This window comes from Ceratotherium simum, chromosome 38 (genome assembly GCF_057802395.1).
Source record: "Ceratotherium simum simum isolate JZ-2026a chromosome 38, ASM5780239v1, whole genome shotgun sequence".
NCBI lineage: Eukaryota > Metazoa > Chordata > Mammalia > Perissodactyla > Rhinocerotidae > Ceratotherium > Ceratotherium simum.
Genome location: NC_141937.1, coordinates 2,943,382 through 2,961,564, shown reverse-complemented (window position 1 = coordinate 2,961,564; position 18,183 = coordinate 2,943,382). Strand labels below are relative to the sequence as shown.

Sequence of the window (18,183 nt, the reverse complement as noted above, 5' to 3'; positions counted from 1 at the left end):
GGCCAGCCTTGCCTTGGACGTGATCTTACAGCCGCCAGGCTTCATGGGCTTCTTAAACAATAAAATTACATGTGGGGCTGGGCCAGCTTGATAATGAAAGAAAATGACTTTGTGCTGTTCTTTCCAGCTGTTATATTTGATCCCCAACGTGTAGTGTCCATGACGTAGTTAAAATCGACATGGTTATTCAAATCAACGTCCCACCTCTCTGTGCACCTGCCCCCAAGCGGGGCCCACCTGGAGCCGTGGACGGTGGAACAAGACCATTTGCACTCTCTGCCAGCAATCTCATTTCTTTATGTGTTTTCATAGACCTCAATTTCTTTGGTATAAAGATACTGATGTCGTAGCTGTTTAAAACAAGCCCGATAGCCTTCTGATTTGTTTATTTCATGCAGCTTTTTTGTTATCTGGCTTGATTTTCTTTAAAAACACGAGCCTTTTGTCTCGTGTTCTGAATATGTTTTTCTTCCACACAGCTGATTACCAAAGCCTTTTAGATGGCACTTCTGTCAGCTGAGAAGGCTCAGCTAGACTTTGTTCCTTCTTCAGTAAAAACAGATGTTTTCTGATCAGAGCTTATGGAATTTTCTCTGCGTTGTCACATGCTGATCCCTCATAATACAAATCTTTGCTCTCTCTTGAGAAATGTTTTCTAAATGAACTTTTGAAAAGCCAGAAGAGAGGGAAGAGAGTCTTTCTTGACCTCTAGATCTTGTGTCATTGATTGTCTGGTAGACCAGACTGGGGGGACGGTGGTTAAGACGTGATGCCCAGCATGTCAACCTCGTCTTCCTTGGGAAGGGCAGCAGAGGGGATTGAGATGTTGTCTTGGGTCTGAGGCCAGTGTGATACATGTGAACACAGGACTCGGGGGGCCCTGATCTCTCTTCATTTGTACCTTCTCCCTCCCCTGACCAATGCAGTGCCATCAGACCCTGGGGGCATGGAGCATGAACAAACAGGGAACTAGGGAACTGACATTAAGGGAGCCACATTCACCTGAGAGCCCAGACCCCCTCCATCCCAATCCAGAGTGAGGACAGGGAGGGACTGGGAGAGGGAGAGTCCTTCCCACCGCTGAAATCGCCAGACTTAGCCCCATCTCAGTCCCACACAGGAAAGCAGTGCCCCCCTGGCTCTTCTGACACTGCCCTCAAGAAACTGGTCAGAGCTGCAGCCTGTTTCGGTCAGGGTCAACTCCATTCCTTCACCCCATTTTTCTTCTTATCTATTAGATTTCCTCAGTAACTAACAAGCTAGGAGGGCAAAGCTGCTTCTAGCTGGAGCCAAAATAACACTTTTCCATCGTTATTGACAAGCTGCTTCAGCCAAAACAAGAGGAAAGTAAGAAAATAACATCCTCAGGAACTCTGTCATCTCATATTTGTCTGCAGTGCTCGTCTATGTGCCGGAGCCTTTCCGTATGGCCTGGGTGTAAAACCTGAAGGAAAGAGACAGAATTCCCCGTCCAGGCCACATTTTGGTTGGAGGAGACCAACAAGAAACAAACAAGTAAGTACTACACAGTATAGTACACGGCGATTGGAAAGTGAACGGGGAGCGCCAGGCAGGGGTGAAATTCTAGACAGAGCAGCCGGGGAGGTCCACATCAGAAGGTAATTCCCAAGAAGACTTGGAGATGGTAAGGGAGGTTGGTTGTGTGGCTGTGTGGGTGGGGGCAGTCCAGGCAGGGCCAGCAAGTGCAGAAGCCGGAAGGTGGGACTGTGCTGGGGATGTACACGGGGGTGTACTCAGGCCTGTACTCGGGGGTGTACTCAGGTGTGTAGTCAGGGGTGTACTCGGGGGTGTACTTGGGGGTGTACTCAGGCATGTACTCAGGGGTGTACTCCGGAGTGTACTCGGGGGTGTACTCATGGGTGTACTCGAGGGTGTACTCAGGGGTGTACTCAGGTGTGTACTCGGGCCTGTACTCAGGCGTGTACTCAGGCCTGTACTTGGGGGTATACTCAGGTGTGTACTCAGGAGTGTACTCAAGTGGGTACTTGGGAGTGCACTCAAGTGGGTACCTTGGCATGTACATGGGCCTGTACTCAGGCATGTACTCCGGGTGTACTCAGGCCTATATTCAGTTGTGTACTTGTGAGTGTACTCAGGGGTGGAGCTGGGTGTGTACTCGAGCATGTATTCAGGTGTGTATTCAGGGGTGTACTCGGGCCTATACTTGGGTGTGTACTCAGACCTATATTCAGGTGTGTATTTGAGCATGTACTCGGGCCTGTACTCAGGTGTGTACTCTGGGGTGTACTCAGGCCTATATTCAGGCATGTACTCAGGCATGTACTCAGGTGTGTATTTGGTGGTGTACTCAGGCCTGTACTTGGGGGTGTACTCGGGTGTGTACTCAGACATGTACTCAGGCCTATAATCAGACGTGTACTTGGGCGTGTACTCAGGTATGTAGCTGGCATGTCTTGTCAAAGGGGAGAGACAGCAAGGAGGCGGGTTTGACTGGTGAAGAGGGAGAGAAGTGAAGGAAGCAGGAAGCATAAGAAGAAATGCTTACACAGAATATAACATCTGGAGTCATCTTTGAGCACACAGCATGTTAAAATGTGCTCCAACATTATTACATCCTCAAAATCATTTTGAACTTCTGTATAACATTCCCTTGGTTTACGGAATCATTCCCCACAGATGAACGTTTTTGCTTCAGTGAACATCTCTGTGCCGAGAGCTTTTGCAGTGTACTTAGGGAAAATTCCCAAATGTGGGCTTGCTAGCTAAATGGGTATGAACGGTTTTATGCCTGTTGTTATATACAGCAATAAAATATTCTTTAATGCAAGGTTCGTCTTACAAAAAAGAAAAATGAGCTTTGCTTATGTGGGTGATTTTAAAAGTGGCCTGAAAGATCCTCATGACTCAAACATACTTTCCCTTCTGGCCTATTTTCATGAAAGTAAATATAAGAGCATTAAAAGGATCGATTTATTGACATAAATTAGGTAATATTAATGTTTCTTGCTTGAAAAACGTAAACACACATATTCTACAAAAACTAGATAGAAAAATACTGAACAGCAATTACAAAGAAATAGATTATTTAATGACTATTGTGGGAAAATTGACCATTTGGAAAAAACATAGCTTAAAAATCTCACTTCCCAAATGCACAAAATTCATTAGGGATAGTTAAATTTTGTAACATATGAAATCTTTATTGTAACATCTGAAATCATAACAAAAAAAGAAAATATAGGTGAATATTTATCTGACTTGGTTGGGGAATAACTTTTTAAGCATAACTAATGGAATAAATCACAAAGGAATAGAATAATAGATTTGTCTACACAAAATTTAAAGACTGCACTTAATGCCCTAAAGTGGACAGTAAATGTTTGCAACAATCACTTTTTTATAACTCACGGTATTACAAGATTTGAAATAGATGGACAAATCCAAATCTTCATTCACATGAACTTATTTATGAAATGTTGCCTTTCCTTTTTGCTTAGAAACAAAAACTTCTGCCTTTCTCCCTACTTGGGGGGAGGGAGTCTTTTTAAACATGAAATGGAAGCATTATCCATATATTTCATTATGTGTCTGTAACACTTTTGATGTTTTCTACTACGTTTTAATGAACCATCTGTGCAAAAATTATTTCCAAAAATTGAGAAATTAGTAATTGGGTAAATTATAGACTTGTTTATGCTTATATTATTGGTTATGGTCTACTGGTTACCATCTGAGTTAAATGTTTAGAGAAACTAGGAGACAATGGTGGGTTTAGAAATAACACCTGAAACAGGCAGCTGACGATGGTCCTGGTCAATGTACAGGTGTGTCCTAACATCCCCAGCGCCCTTTGAGAGGACAGAAACCTACATTACTGGGTAGCCTTGAGGAAAGTTTTCAAGTGGATTAAAAACAAAGCCAAAAAGCTAGATTCATTTGGGCCAGATCAGGGCGAGAGCAGAGTGGTTCACTATACTCACAAAATAAAATAGAGAATCAGGAAGATGAGGGAAACCAGTGACCACCATTGGAGCAGATGACTCAGTGGTGACCTGAGTGTGAACAAGGACAAGGTGTTAAATCCCTTTATTGAAAGAACACTGGGCTTTCGGTAAAAAGACCCACAGTCCACACTCTAGCTCAGTTACTTAATCATCTCACGACCCGGGTTGATGATTTCCCTTCTCTGAGCTTCAGTTTCCTCCACAGATATAAGAATATTGGTATTATAATCCACAGCAGTAACAACCACACCTATCTGAATACCACGGCCCCAGGGTGATAGTGAGCTTCCCTAGTCCCAGGACCGGCAGAAGGAGCGTTTCCCACGTGTTCTACAAGCAGCCCAAACACCACGGAATGGTGTGAACCCGGAACCCAGCAAGGAAGGGCATGCCAAACGGAAAAAGTCAAAGCTCCCCCAAAGCTGCTCTATGGGTCAGAAGGTGAGGGAGCTAAGCACGTGGAAGACCTGGAATAAGTGGGGAAAACGAGTCCTAGTGGGTTGAAAGAGCGGTGTTCTCAATGGCTGGCCTTCATGTGCTGGCCGCCACCTCATGAATGGGAGCACCAGGCCAGCTGGGTGTGCAATGATGGGAATCTTTCCACCTCTATCAACCTCACCGAGTTGTTGTGGGGATCAAATGTGTTCACGTTTGTGAAAGAGTGGAGGGTTTTCATAAATCACAATGAACTACACAAAGATTAACTTATTCTATCATTGTTGGCAAATGGTGATTCATACTTCAAGTCTTCCTTCAAAATTTGCTTCTCCTTGAGGCTTTCTTGTATTCTTCTAAGGCCATTGCATACTGTTGTGCAGGTGTTACGCTGCACAACTCTGGGGGGCTGTAATATGAGGGGTGCCTCTAGCACAGTCCTGTGCCTATACAGCTGTCTGCAGTGCCCCTGCCCATCTAGGCTGATTCATACACTACTTTTCTTAAATCCACACCGGACTTCGTCAGAACCTTTATAACAATTCCCTAAGTGCAGTACACTTACTTTCACACCTGTTCCCTGATGCTTTATGCCCACCTGTTCACTCTTCTGACCTAGAATCAAATGATTTGAGAACAGAGACCTTGATTTTTCAACTTTATTTCTAACACCTACAGAGTGCCTGGAAATTCGCTTAGTGAATTAATAATATGAATTATTATTGTGTTATAACTTGAAAGCTGCTTCCATCACAGAATGATCAAACCTCCTTTCAGGTGCGACTATGTGCCAAGTGGTCCAAGGGCTAGTGAAGGTCAGGAAACAGTCATGCAACTGGACCAGATGGTGGGAAGAGGATGTCCTGGGTTTACTGGGAGAGCTTGCAGGCGGGAACTAGACTGGGGCCAGCCTACAAGAACCAGAGCAGGAAGCAGAGGGATCTTTACATTGGTTGACAGTGTTGATAGGGATAGTGTTAAGGATTAAGTAAACTGCATTGTTTTTTAAGAAAAAATGAAATCTTTGGTTTCGTCTCTTAACAGACCAACCTCCTGAAAGTAACAATCATGGACTATGTACAAAATACAAAAACAACTACTTGAAGGCTTTGAGAGTAAACAAAAGAAGGCAGATTTTGGAAGGGAGACAAATTTGGAAGAAAGAAATACCACATGGTGAGTTTCTTGTTTTATGATTTTTAGTCAGTCACAGTATGGTACAGCTAAAAACTCTGATTGAAAACCCACAGAGACTTCTGTTCCTAGCCAAGATGGAGTAACAGGGGCTGGATTTACCCTCCTATCTTAAATGAAAAGATTTATGAACAAATATATTTTTCAAAATATGTGAAACAATGGATATGTGTCATATTTTCCTGTTTCTTTGCATGGCTGATGATTTTGATTGGAGGCTGACATTTTATTTTATTTTATTTTGTGAGGAAGATCAGCCCTGACCTAACATCCGATGCCAATCCTCCTCTTTTTGCTGAGGAACATTGGCCCTGAGCTAACATCTGTGCCCATCTTCTTCTACTTTGTATGGGATGCCACCACAGCATGGCTTGACAAGCGGGGTATCAGTGCACACCCGGGATCTGAACCTGCGATCCCCGGGCTGCTGAAACGGAGAGTGGGCACTTAACCACTACGCCACCGGGTCGGACATTTTAAAGATTTTATTTATTCATTTTTTCCCCCCAAAGCCCCAGCAGATAGTTGTATGTCATAGGTTCACATCCTTCTAGTTGCTGTACGTGGGACTCGGCCTCGCGCTGGACGGAGAAGTGGTGCCTCGGGGTGCGCCTGGGATCCAAACCCGGGCCGCCAGCATCAGAGCGCGCGCACTTAACCGCTAAGCCACGGAGCCGGCCCGGGTCGGACATTTTAAATTTCAGCTCAGAACGGACAGAGATCCCATTGACTATTTGTTTGAGAGAAGGGAAACAGACAAGGTTAGCCTTAAGACTTTCCCACATTACTGCCTGGAGAGAGTTTCCAGGTGACAGAGGAGGAAGCAGAGTCCAAACAGAGCCTGTGGTCCCTGTGCATTGAGGAGATAGAATTTGGGATTAGGGAAGATCAAGGCAGCTAGAAGTTCTGGTTTTAAAACCAATGAAGATTGAGCTCCAGAAATAAGAAGAGAAGCTTCTTCTTATTTCTGTGGCTTATTGTGTGGCTGATATTGATCTGTGCATGTATATGAGGAAAGTAGCAGAAGCCAGAGAAAGAACAATTGTAAAGGAGTAGGTGGAACGATCCCTGGAGCTCACGCAGGGCTGAGAATAGTTCCTGTTTTCACCAGCTGAGTGGAAAGACCTCCCAATGCATGGCCATCAGACAAGTTCTCAAAAAAGTCCTCAGTGATAGGAATAAATTAGCCCTAGACTAAAGGCTGTCCTGAACTCATGTCACAGTTTCAAAGCAAGCTTGAAAGGGATTAAACTAACTGCAAGTAACTAAACTGCATCCCAAAACAACACTCAACAATATTTAAAATAATACAACAAAATTCAGCATCCAACAATGTTAAATTTAAAATATCCAATACCCCATAAAAAATTATCAGCCATGTAAAGAAATAGGAAAATATGACCCATAATCAGTAGAAAAATCATTGAAAAAACAGAGTCAGAAATGACAGAGATGATAAGAATAACAAAAAAGGATATAAAAACAGCTATTATAAATATATACCATATGTTTAAAAAAGGAAGAAAAAAGCACGAATGTAATGAGGAGAAAAACTAAAGTTATAAAAAACATCCAAGGGGACTTCTGTAGGTGAAAAAATAAAATATATGAAGTGAAAACATATTGAATGAGATTAAAAGCAGATTAGACACTGCAGAAGAAAATATCTATGAACCTTGAAAATATATCAATAGAAATTATCCAAAATGAAACACAGAGTGGTTATCACTACAGATCCCATAGACATTAAAAGGATAATAAGAGTAGTATGAACTACTTTATGCCAACAAATTCTACAACCTAGAGGAAATAGACAAATGTCCAAAAAAATACAACTTTCAAAATTGGCACAGATGAACAGAAAATCTGAATAGCCCTATATCTATTAAAGTAATTGAATTAATATCAAAAAGATTTTTGATATTTGGCCCAGATGGTTTCAGGGTGAATTCAGTCAAATATTCTAGAAAAAAATAATATGAGTTTCACCTAAATTCTTTCAGAAAACAGAGGAGGAAAAACCACTCCAATTACTTCATGAGTCCAATCTAACATTAATACCAAAACCTGACAAAGACACTACAAAAACAAAAATAAAATAGGAAGAAAAGTACAGATAAATAACCCTCATAAACACAAATTTCCTTAACAAAATACTAGCAAATATAAATTAAACATATATGAAAAGAAGAATATATACTTATCAAGTGGGGTTTATCTAAGGAATGCAAGGTTGGTTTAACATTTTAAAACCAATCACCATGTTAGCAAACAAAAGTAAAAAAAATAATTTCTAAGTTAATAAAAAAAGAAAACACATAATTGTTTTAATAGGTTCTGAAGAAGTATTTGATAAAGTTCAATGTTCATTCATGATTTTTTTTAAAAAACTCACAAATTAATGGAAACTTCTTCAATCTGATAAAAGCATCTATGCAAGATCTACAGCTAATGTCATTCTTAACGATAAATTATTATATGCCTTCCCCTTGAGATCAAGAAAAAGGCAAGGATGTCTTATCTTACCACTAATGTATTCAACATTGTCCTGGTGATTCTAGACAGAATAGGGCAAGATAAAGAAATAAAAGCCATAATGATATAAAAGAAGAAGAAAACCTGTCTCTATTTGCAGATGACATGATTGTGTATACAGAAAACCCTAAAGAATCTATGAAATAATTATTATAACTAATAAGTGAATTTAAAATAGTGCTAGTTTATCAGGTTAGTGAACAAATTCATATATATATATTTGTGGCAAATAATTGAAAAATTAAATTTAAAACAAGTCCATTTACAATACCATCAAAACATAAAATATTTAAGAATAAATTTAACAAAAGATGTAAAAGACCTCTATACTGAAAAATATAAAACATTGTGAAGAGAAATTAAAGAAAATCTAAGTAAATGGAAAGATACATCATATTCATTGATTGGAAGACTCAGTATTGTTAAGATGCCAATTCTTCTCAAATTGATCTACACATTCAACTCAATAACTCAGTCACAATCAAAATCCCAGCGGATTTTTCAAATAAAAATTGACAAGCAGATTCTAAATTTTTTTATGGAAATTCAAAGGACCTAGATTATCCAAAGAAATCCCCTAAGAGAATAGCAAAGTAGGAGGACTTGAACTACCTGACTTTAGAATTTGCCATAAAACAGCAGTAATCAAAACAGTATGATACAGGGATAAGGACTGATAAACGAATGGAATAGAATGGAGACCCCAATAACAGAGCCCCATTTATATACTCACCTGATTTTCAACAAAAGCGCCAAAACAATTCAATGAGGAAAGGACAATCCTCAACAAATGGCGTTGAAATAACTGGATATCCATCTGATAAGAAAAAGAACCTTGACTTATTCTAATATACACAAAAAATGACTTTGCAATAGATCACAACTGAAACCATAAAACTTTTAGAAGAAAATATAGGAGAAAATCTTTGTGACTTAAAAGTAGTCACATGTTTCTTAGGTCACAGAAGGAAATAAGCATAAAAGAATAAAATTAGATTTTATCCAAATAAAAACTTCAGCTCATCAAAACACACCATTAAGGAAATAACTAGGCAAGCTACTACTTTAAAAAAATTATGAAACATATATCTGACTAAAAACTGATATGCAGGATATGTAAAGAACTCCTATAACTCAATAATAAAAACACAAACAATTCCTTAAAAATGGGCAAAATATTTGATTAGACACTTCATAAAAGAAGAGACATGAAAAAGTGCTTAATATTATTAGTCATTAGAAAAATGCAAGTTAAAACCACATGAGATACTACCACCAACCTGCTAGAATTCCTACAGTAAAAAAAGAGCCAGACCACCAAATGTTTGCAAGAATGTGGAGCAGCCAGAACTCTTACACATTGTTGGTGGGAGCATAAAATGACATAACCACTTTGGGAAAAGTTCTGCAGTTTCTTTAAAAATTAAGCATACACCTACTCTGACCCAGCAGTTACAATCTTAGGTATTTACCCAAGAGAAATAACACATATGCCCATCAAAAGACTTGAACAACGATGATCAAAACAGCTTTACTCATAATAGCCAAAAATGGGGAAAATCCCAGCTGTCAGTCAGCAGAATGGATAAACAAACTATGGTAGTTTCATACAATGAAATATTCCTCAGCAATAAAAAGGAATGAACTACTGATGCATGAACAACATGGATGAATCTCAAGATTGGTATGCAGATGTATGCAGAATACATTGGTATGTATTGGTATGCAGAATAATGCCCCCAAAGATATATAAGTGCTAATCCTCAGAACCTGTGAATATATGTTAGGTTACATGGCAAAGAGGAATTAAGATTGCAGGAATTAATTCAGGAATTCAGTTTGCTAATCAGCTGATCTCAAAAGGGGAGATTATTCTAAATCACCCAGGTGGGCCCAGTGTAATCACAAGTGTCCTTAAAAGTTGAAGAGGAAGGCAAAAAAAGCCAGCGTGATCAATGTGCGTGCTAGATTGGCCGTGGCTGGCTTTGAAGATGGAGGAAGGGGGTGTGATAGTGTGATGTAATAAATATATATTTTGGTCTTCGTCTGTGGTTCCTGCCTCACAGCTCCCAAAACCCTTATAATTTCCTAAGTGATTAGAGGAATAGGTGCATCTTTCATTATAATATTTGGTTTTTGTCCTTGGTTCCTGAATAGCTTCAGAAGACAAAGGTGAAATTGTTGTCTTCTGTTACTCATGACAAACCTCTGAGTTTGTGTTAATGAGATGATTTTTGGAAAGTCCCTAGATAACCTAAGGATGGGGGCTGGTTACCATGGGAACCAACCAATTAGAAGGTTGGAACTTTCAGTCCCATTCCTGACCTCCGGGGAGGGGAGGGGACTGCAGATTAAAATAATCACCAACACCCAATGATTTAATCAATCATGTCTACATATTGAAGCCTCAATAAAAACACAAAAGGACATGGTTCCGAGAGCTTCTGGGTTGGTAAAAAAGAACACATCCATGTGCCAGGAGAGTGGCACACCCCAAACTCCATGGGGACAGAAGCTCCTGTGCTTGGAACCCTCCAGACCTTACCCTGTGTCTCATCATCAGACTGTTCATATGTATTCTTTAATATCTATTGTAATATACCAGTAATCTAGTAAGTAAACTGTTTTCCTGAGTTCTGTGAGCCACTCTAGCAAATTAATTTAATGCAAATGATACCAGCTCAAGACAAGGTTGACATGATGGAAGCCATTGTAGAAAAGAAACCCTATTGTAACTTTGAACGACCTCTGACAAACTAACCCAGCTGGATCTGCACCCTCCAGGAGACCTAACTGCTCTGTAGATTTTACGACCCCTGCTTGTGCACGTACCTCCCAGCTGCGATAAAGTGACAACTTTGTTTTTTTTAGTTCCTTAGGAATGTGATGACCCCCGAACAGAGAATCTATGCTGATAGCCATCATCAGTGAAAACTGAAAGATCTGGTGTGGCGCTCCCAGTCTGTAACACCAGAAGGTCAACATTCCTAACCCCCTCCCCAATAACCCAGTGGCCTATATAACTGCTATAAGATTTTGTGCTCCCTTAAGATGGTTCTTTTAGACATGAGTCGGCCATCTGCCCTCTTGCTAGCAAGCTGTAATAAAAAGTCCTTTTTTTCCTACCACCTTGCCTCTTGACTATTGGCACGTCTTGCGGCGAGCAGAAGGCCCCATGTTGGGTGGTAACACAAGGAGAGGGCTGTGGGCTCCTCTGATTTATAGCCAGTCATCAGAAGCACAGGTAACAACCTGAACTTTCCATTGGCATCTGAAGGTGGTGTGGGGGCCGTATTGTGGGACTGAACCCTTAACCTGTGGGGTCTGTGATCTCGCCAAGTAGACAATGTCAGAACTGAACTAAATTGTAGGACACCCAGCTGGTGTTGCAGAATTGATTGGTGTGGGAGGAAAACCCACACATGTTTGATGACCAGAAGTGGAGCACAAAGTCTTCTGTGAACAAGGCAAAACATTTTTTTTATACAGGGGACCATGAGCCAAGAAATGCAGGAATCCTCTAGAAACTGGGAAAGGCAAAAAAACAGATTCTACCCTACAGGTTCCAGAAAGTAGTGCAGCCCTGCAGACACCTTGATTTTAGCCCAGTGAGACCGATGTCAGGGAATTGTAAGATGATAAATTTGTGTTGTTTAAGCTACTAAATTTGTGATAATTTGTTACAGCAGCCATAGAAATCTAATACAGCTAAGTAAAAGAATTACAATGTGAAATTGAAAATACTGTATGATTCCAATTTTGTAAAGTTCTAGAATAGGCCAATATAATCTATGATGGAAAAAATCAGAACAGTGGTTACTTCTGGGAATGGGGGCGAGGGTTAACTGAGATGGGCTGAGGGAACCTCTGGGTTAATGGTAATGTTCTATATATTGACAGGGTCATGGTAACAAAAGTGTGTGCATTTGTCAAAACTCAGTTAATGGATACTTAAGGTCTGTGCATTTCATTGAATGTAAATATTACATCTAAGGTGAAAAATTATAGACAAATGTTAATCTAGTTAATAATATACATGATTAAGTATTTATGGGGAAGTGTAGAGATGTTGGCAATTTGTTTTGAAATGGGTCAAAAATAAGATGGCTCCATAGGGTTAGAGGGATGAATAAGTGGATAGCAAGATGATAAAAAATGCAAAGTAAAATGTTAATAGTGGAACCTACGTGATGAGTATTCAAGTGTTCACCACGAGATTCTTTCAACTTTGCGGTTTGAAATTGCTAATTTTTTAAAAAGGTAACAGGTTAGATCTACATAAAGAATATAAATAAAACTCTGAATCAGAAAACCCGATGCTTTGGGTCACTGGTTAGATCAGTGAGGAACCTTTCAAAATGCCCAAGCCTGAGGCTCCCAAGGATTTGATATAATTGGCCTGGGCCTGAATGATTTTTTTAAAACACTCAGGTGATTCTATTTTGTAACCAGGATTGAAAAATCACTCTGATGGGGGAGGGGGAGAGAGGCAAGGAGAGAAATTTTTTTTAATTGTTCCCTTTGCATTATGGGATTATAGCTAAATTTTATTTCCTTTCTTATACCTATTTGTATTTTCCAAATTTTCTTCAATAACCGTGTATGCTATAATATTTAAAAAGTCATTTTTTAAAGCCCAAGGTCAATGCCAATGGCAGACTCATCACCATTGGTGGCGATGCTGGATCTTGCGTAGCCAGCGTGAGGACATGTGTAAAGCAAGGCAGAAGAGCCCGGGCTTAAGAGAACAAAGCCACTTGTTGGCACACTGTCCCAACAAGTTTCCAACCAACACAACCTGTTTTTTGCCAGTCTTATAAAAACACAGGCAATGTGACACTGGAATTTAAAGGTTTTTCATCTGAAGAGTTGCCTGAGGTCTCTGAGGGGAGAAATACAGTAACAGAAGAAACATCACTTGACGAGGAGACCCCACAGTAAGGAGTCCAGAAAGAAGAGGGGGAAGCAGCGTTGGGTTTGCTTGTTTGCGTGTCTGTCCTCTCCGCGTGGCAATGGTCCCCTCAAGGGGGGAGATGTCCCTTCTCATTTCTGCATGCCCAGTGCCGAGGGAAGGACGAATCAGCAGGTCCTCAGAAATGTTGAAGGAGCAGAGACTGAGGGCACCTGCCTCATAGCCTGGCTGCATAGTCAAGCGAAACTCACAAAACCCTTTCCCACTCAGCATTACTTTAGGGAGCCCCAATAGTCAGGGTGGTGGCCCCACTTTGCCAGTTTAACTTTGAGATTCAGAATGGTTAAGTGACTTGTCCTGGATCACCCAAATTTGTGGCAAAACAAAAACTTAAATCCATCTGTCTCTCATCCAGAATATTTCTTCATGCCTGCAGTCCTGGCTGAAGAACACTGAAATAAGAGACCTTCTGCCCTTTTCTGAAGAGAGGAAATAAGAGTAAAATTGACTGAGATCCTTATATCCTACTTCCCAGCAAACAGCGCCTGTAAAAGTGTTAGTCCTAAGAAAGTGTTGGCTGAAGGTCTCTCTGTTCTGAAAGAACAAGAAAACAGGATTGCTAAAATAACATCCTTCTGTTATCATCATTATTGCTCACTTTCTTCTGAAAGTATGACCTCTGCTTTGAGGGGGAAATGGGCAACTGAAGCAGCCCAAGAAGGATTACAGCACGTATTTTCATCTTTGTAAAGACTGGGCACGTTAAGCTCAGTGAGCGGGAGATAAACATAGTGCACACGCGTGCACATGTGCATGCACCCACACGTGGGAAGAACTGAAAACCGGCCTCGGCGTTGAGTACTGGGTTGAACGGTGTCCTCCCCAACATTCGGGTGCACCTGGAACCTGTGGAGCTGACTTTATTTGGAAATATAGTCTTTGCAGATGTCATAAAATGAGGTCATACTAGATTGGGGGGGCCTCATACAATGACTGGTGTCCTTATAAGAAGAGAGAACTTTGGACACAGACACACAGAGGAGGCCACGTGCAGACGGAGGCAGAGACTGGAGTGATGTGGCCACAAGCCGAGGGACTCCTGGGGCCACTAGAAGCTGGAAGAGGCAGGAAGGATCCTCACCTGGAGCATTAAGAGAGAGCACAGCTCTGCCCATACCTTGATTTGGGAGTTCTGGCCTCCAGGACTGGAAGAGATTAAATTCTCGTTATTTTAAGTCACCCAGTTTGTGGTAATTTGTTAGGACAGCCCTAGGAAACTAATACAAACAGGACCTCTTGTTCAAGCTACAGCTCCCATTCTTGTGTTAACTGACAGATTTGCAGTCTGGACATGCAAAGAAACAGTGAGTAAGAGCTAAAGCCTCAGCCCCGGGGCGTGTTCCTATAGCCATCGCTGCATCTTCTTCATTTTGACAAGAGCCTCTCTCCTTGCAGGCAGAGCCTAGTGTCTCACACAGTGTTGTCTAACAGATAACGTGGGTGGAAGCTGGCCTGATGCCCAGAGGACTAAGCTGATTCATCTCCAGAGAGTCCTGAATATTAGGAAGTCTAGTCCCAGCGTCACTCCCTGGGCAGAGGGACAGGGGACAGAGATGGTGGCAGAGGGAGCACAGAGGGGCTGCAGTTCTGAAAAGGCACAAAGATCGTTCACTTCTATCCCCTAGGCCTGTGGTCCATGTTTCATGGGCTAGCAGAGCCAAGACACAAGGACAGTCTCTTAGTCTGTCCTGAGCTGAGAAGATGTGCCACGTGTTTCCCTTCCAGAAGCATCTCTGGCTGGTGCCACCTGGAGGCTGAATCCCACCCAGAACTAAGTTTGACCTTTGCCAGATATTACTCACTGAGAACAGCTTTTGGTGGGTTTATGGAGAGACATGAGCAGGCCCCCCAATTTAATTTTTCCTCCCAGGGTTTAGAGAGGATATTCCGGGTCCATCACTAAATGTCCGTGTTCCAGGACACGACCGACACGAGATACTGAAACCAGAGACTCACCACCAGACAGAGAGCATTTCTCACGCCCACTTGCTAAATGTGGTCCTGTCGCTGGTTCTGGCCAATGCACGTGAAAGGGTGGCTGTCCTTTCCAGCAGAGGCATGGAGAGATGGCTGTGCCTTGGCCTCCGCTTCTCCCCCGACTGTTGGCTGGAGGTCTAAACCTGGGGTCACAGGGGCATCTGTGAACTCAAATGGGAAAAAAAATTACATTTTATTGTACTAACAACCTCTCCCGATATTCAGTATTTCCTTCAATTATGAATGCAGGTGAAAAAACACAGCAGCTGCATCAGGATGGGTGATTTTGCTACTCATAGAAATCACATTTTCCTGTTGCATTCTTTGTTATCCTATGTGCTTTATTAATGTATTTAAAAACATTACTCTGAGAAAAAGCCCCCTCATCAGACCACAAAAAGAGGACCGTGGCAGCAATAAAGATGAAGCCCAGCAATAAGGGGGCAGAGGGACAACGGAGCCAGCCTATATGGGCCCCTGGATCCCTGAGTCACAGTGTGGAATGCTGCCCAACAATGAGGAACATGGGTGCATCCACAAGTGAGGAATAAACTTGCAGTGTGGTAGTAGTGTGGCAAGCCACTGAGATGTTGGGGTCTATTCATTACAGTGGCTAGCATCACCCCAGCTGGTGCAGAAACATACAGGACAACAGAGGAGAGCATGAGTCTGCAGATGAGACTAGCCTGGTTCAGGCAGCGCAGCAGAGGCCTCCGCATTCTCTTTGCTGGCTCCTCTGCATCGCAGGACCATCCTGGGCGGGTGGAGGGAGATCTGTGCCTGGACCCTGAGTCGGGCGGAGTTGGCTGTTCCTCCTGCCGGTCTGCAGAGCTCTGCCGGCCCCTTCCTCAGCCCCACCCAACCTTTCTCTCGGTGACTCTCACTGCCAAAGACGTTTGGTCATTATCATCCTGGCCTTGGAAAGGAGGCCACGGGTCACGTTGTCTGCTGGCTTTGCAAGGGTGGTACGACAGTTGAAATGGCTGTAGAGCGATGCCCTTTCATGCAAGGGGATCCAGTGCTGTTTAACCAGCAGCTCTCTTCCCCACAGCTGACAGGCAGCCAAATCCATGAGAACACAGCCACGTGCCAGGAATGTTGAATCCAGGGGGAACTCAGAGTAGGAGGCTGTGAGGAAGAGCGAGTCGGGGAGACCTGGACCTCAGCCAGTGGCGAATGAGCTGCTCCCCTGACCAGGCCGGAACACATCACACCTGTCCCAGGGGCTTCTCAGCGAGTGACAGCTGCTAGACCTTTGAGACCTTAATACATGCCAGACACACTTCTAAGCCCTTCATATGCATTGACTCCCCCGCTACAGGTGAGGGAAGCCAGCCACAGTCAGGAAGCCAGTGCACCACAGGGCTGGGATTGAAACCCAGGACTCTGCATTCTCTCCTGATGCCCTGACACCCCTCCCTGCCTGTGGGCTCGTTGCTGGCCTCGCCCACCTGGCTCCGTCTATCCCTGCTGGTCTGACTCAACCTTTCAGCTGCTGTTGCAGGGGTCAGGAATATATCTGGCTCTGTGTCCCAGATCTAGACCCTAGTCCTGATCTGTCTGACTGGAGATGAGCACAGCAGTAAAGAAACTGCTGGGTGTTCCTTCAGAAGATGGGGGATGGGTGTTACATGGGCCAGGGGACTGCCCAGCTCTGTGGCCCTCGGTGTGTCACCTGAAACCACGCTTGTCACACTTCCTGGAGCACAGTAATCACCTGGGCCCCTGGTAAAAGGCCCTGGTAAAAGGCATAGGTCTAGGAAGGGCCCGAGACTCTGTGCGTCTGACCAGCTCCCGGCGACATTGCTGCTGCTGGCCCAGCCCACGCTGGAGTAACACAGACTGTGGGAACTGTTTCTCGTGACCTTTAACAGAAGCATGAGCATACCTGCCCAGCCCACCTCCCCAGGGTCCAGGGAGGAACAGCCGGAGGAGACACTGAATCATAAAGCACAGCTCATACCAAGGGACTCATTGCATGGGGACATTGTGGGTTCCTGCTGCTGGTCCCTATGGAACCAGAGGGGACATCTGAGCTCACAAGTGCCCACGGCAGGGGATGGCTGCCTGCCAGGCCCAAGAGGAAGAGGACAAAGACAGCAGGCACCATGGCAGGACACGAGCCCCAACAAGACACCACCCCGTCTGACGGTTCCCTCCTGGGCTCTCCACATGGGTGAAATGGGAGAGCAGCACAGCATGCTCCAGTGCCAGGGGGCAAAAGGATGCCAGGTACATCCTGGGGAGCATCTCAGCTAGGATGTAATTTAAGGATGAAAAAGTTATGGCGCTCGCCGTCTCTTCCTTGCTCCTTGAAGGTTATAACTTTAAATGAATGCCAGAGCCACTGAACACTGCCTGTGAATTCCAACAGAAGAAGAAACCCAAGTTACCCAGGCCTTCTGGTTTACCCAATCACGCAGCTCCGAGCAAACCATACAGCTGGCTGATAACACTGAGTACGGGACCCAATGGAAGGAAAACAGGAGCATTCTAATGGAGTTACTGTCTGGGGAGCTAAACTCGGGAATTCTAGCCTGATCCAAACTACACGTAGGCGTTAAACCCTCAGGTCACAGCTCCCAGAGCTGAGATTAAAAAGTACAGTGTGTGGCTCTCTGTGTTTTATGCCACAATACGTAATGTTCTATTTTGCTGGCCTGGCTTCTCCCTCCCTCTGCCCGCAGCCTTGGCTGTAGCCAGCGGGACGGGTACCACCGCGGCTGAGCGAGCTGGGTTTCCATGGAGGTGCAGCATGCAGCGCTGTCCCCAGCACACTCACACAGAGCTCTGCTCAGGATGCACACAAAAGCACCTCGCGTAACATCCACGCAGAAGAGCAAGGACATCCAAGGGTCTTGACCCTCTGAGACTCTGGAGGGTTTTGTGTAAAGAGATGTAGTTTTTTTCTGTTCTGGAAACCACAGAGACAGGGGCAGGGTAGATTCTCTACTCAAGAAATGAAATAGAATGTAGAGCGGAGAGAAGAGAGACACATGGGGGAAGGTGGACAATGAGTGTGAACTGCAATGTCCTCCATGGCCTCCTGTGCTCCATGGCACCATGCATGACCCCTGGCCTTCA

The 18,183-nt window shown here is 43.4% G+C and overlaps 1 long non-coding RNA gene across 2 annotated transcripts in view; it reads left to right on the top strand.

The window, feature by feature from the left end:
- The first annotated feature begins 1,350 nt into the window (after nt 1-1,350).
- Nucleotides 1,351-18,183, top strand: part of LOC147912231 (uncharacterized) — a 29,570-nt gene continuing 12,737 nt past the window's right edge. The window contains exons 1-3 of one of the 2 annotated variants that reach the window (XR_015550100.1): nt 1,351-1,515; nt 5,466-5,597; nt 11,022-11,276. This is a non-coding gene — a long non-coding RNA (uncharacterized LOC147912231). Of the gene's footprint in view, nt 1,516-5,465; nt 5,598-11,021; nt 11,277-18,183 lie in introns of those variants that run through there. The other variant, XR_015550101.1, reaches the window with a different exon arrangement.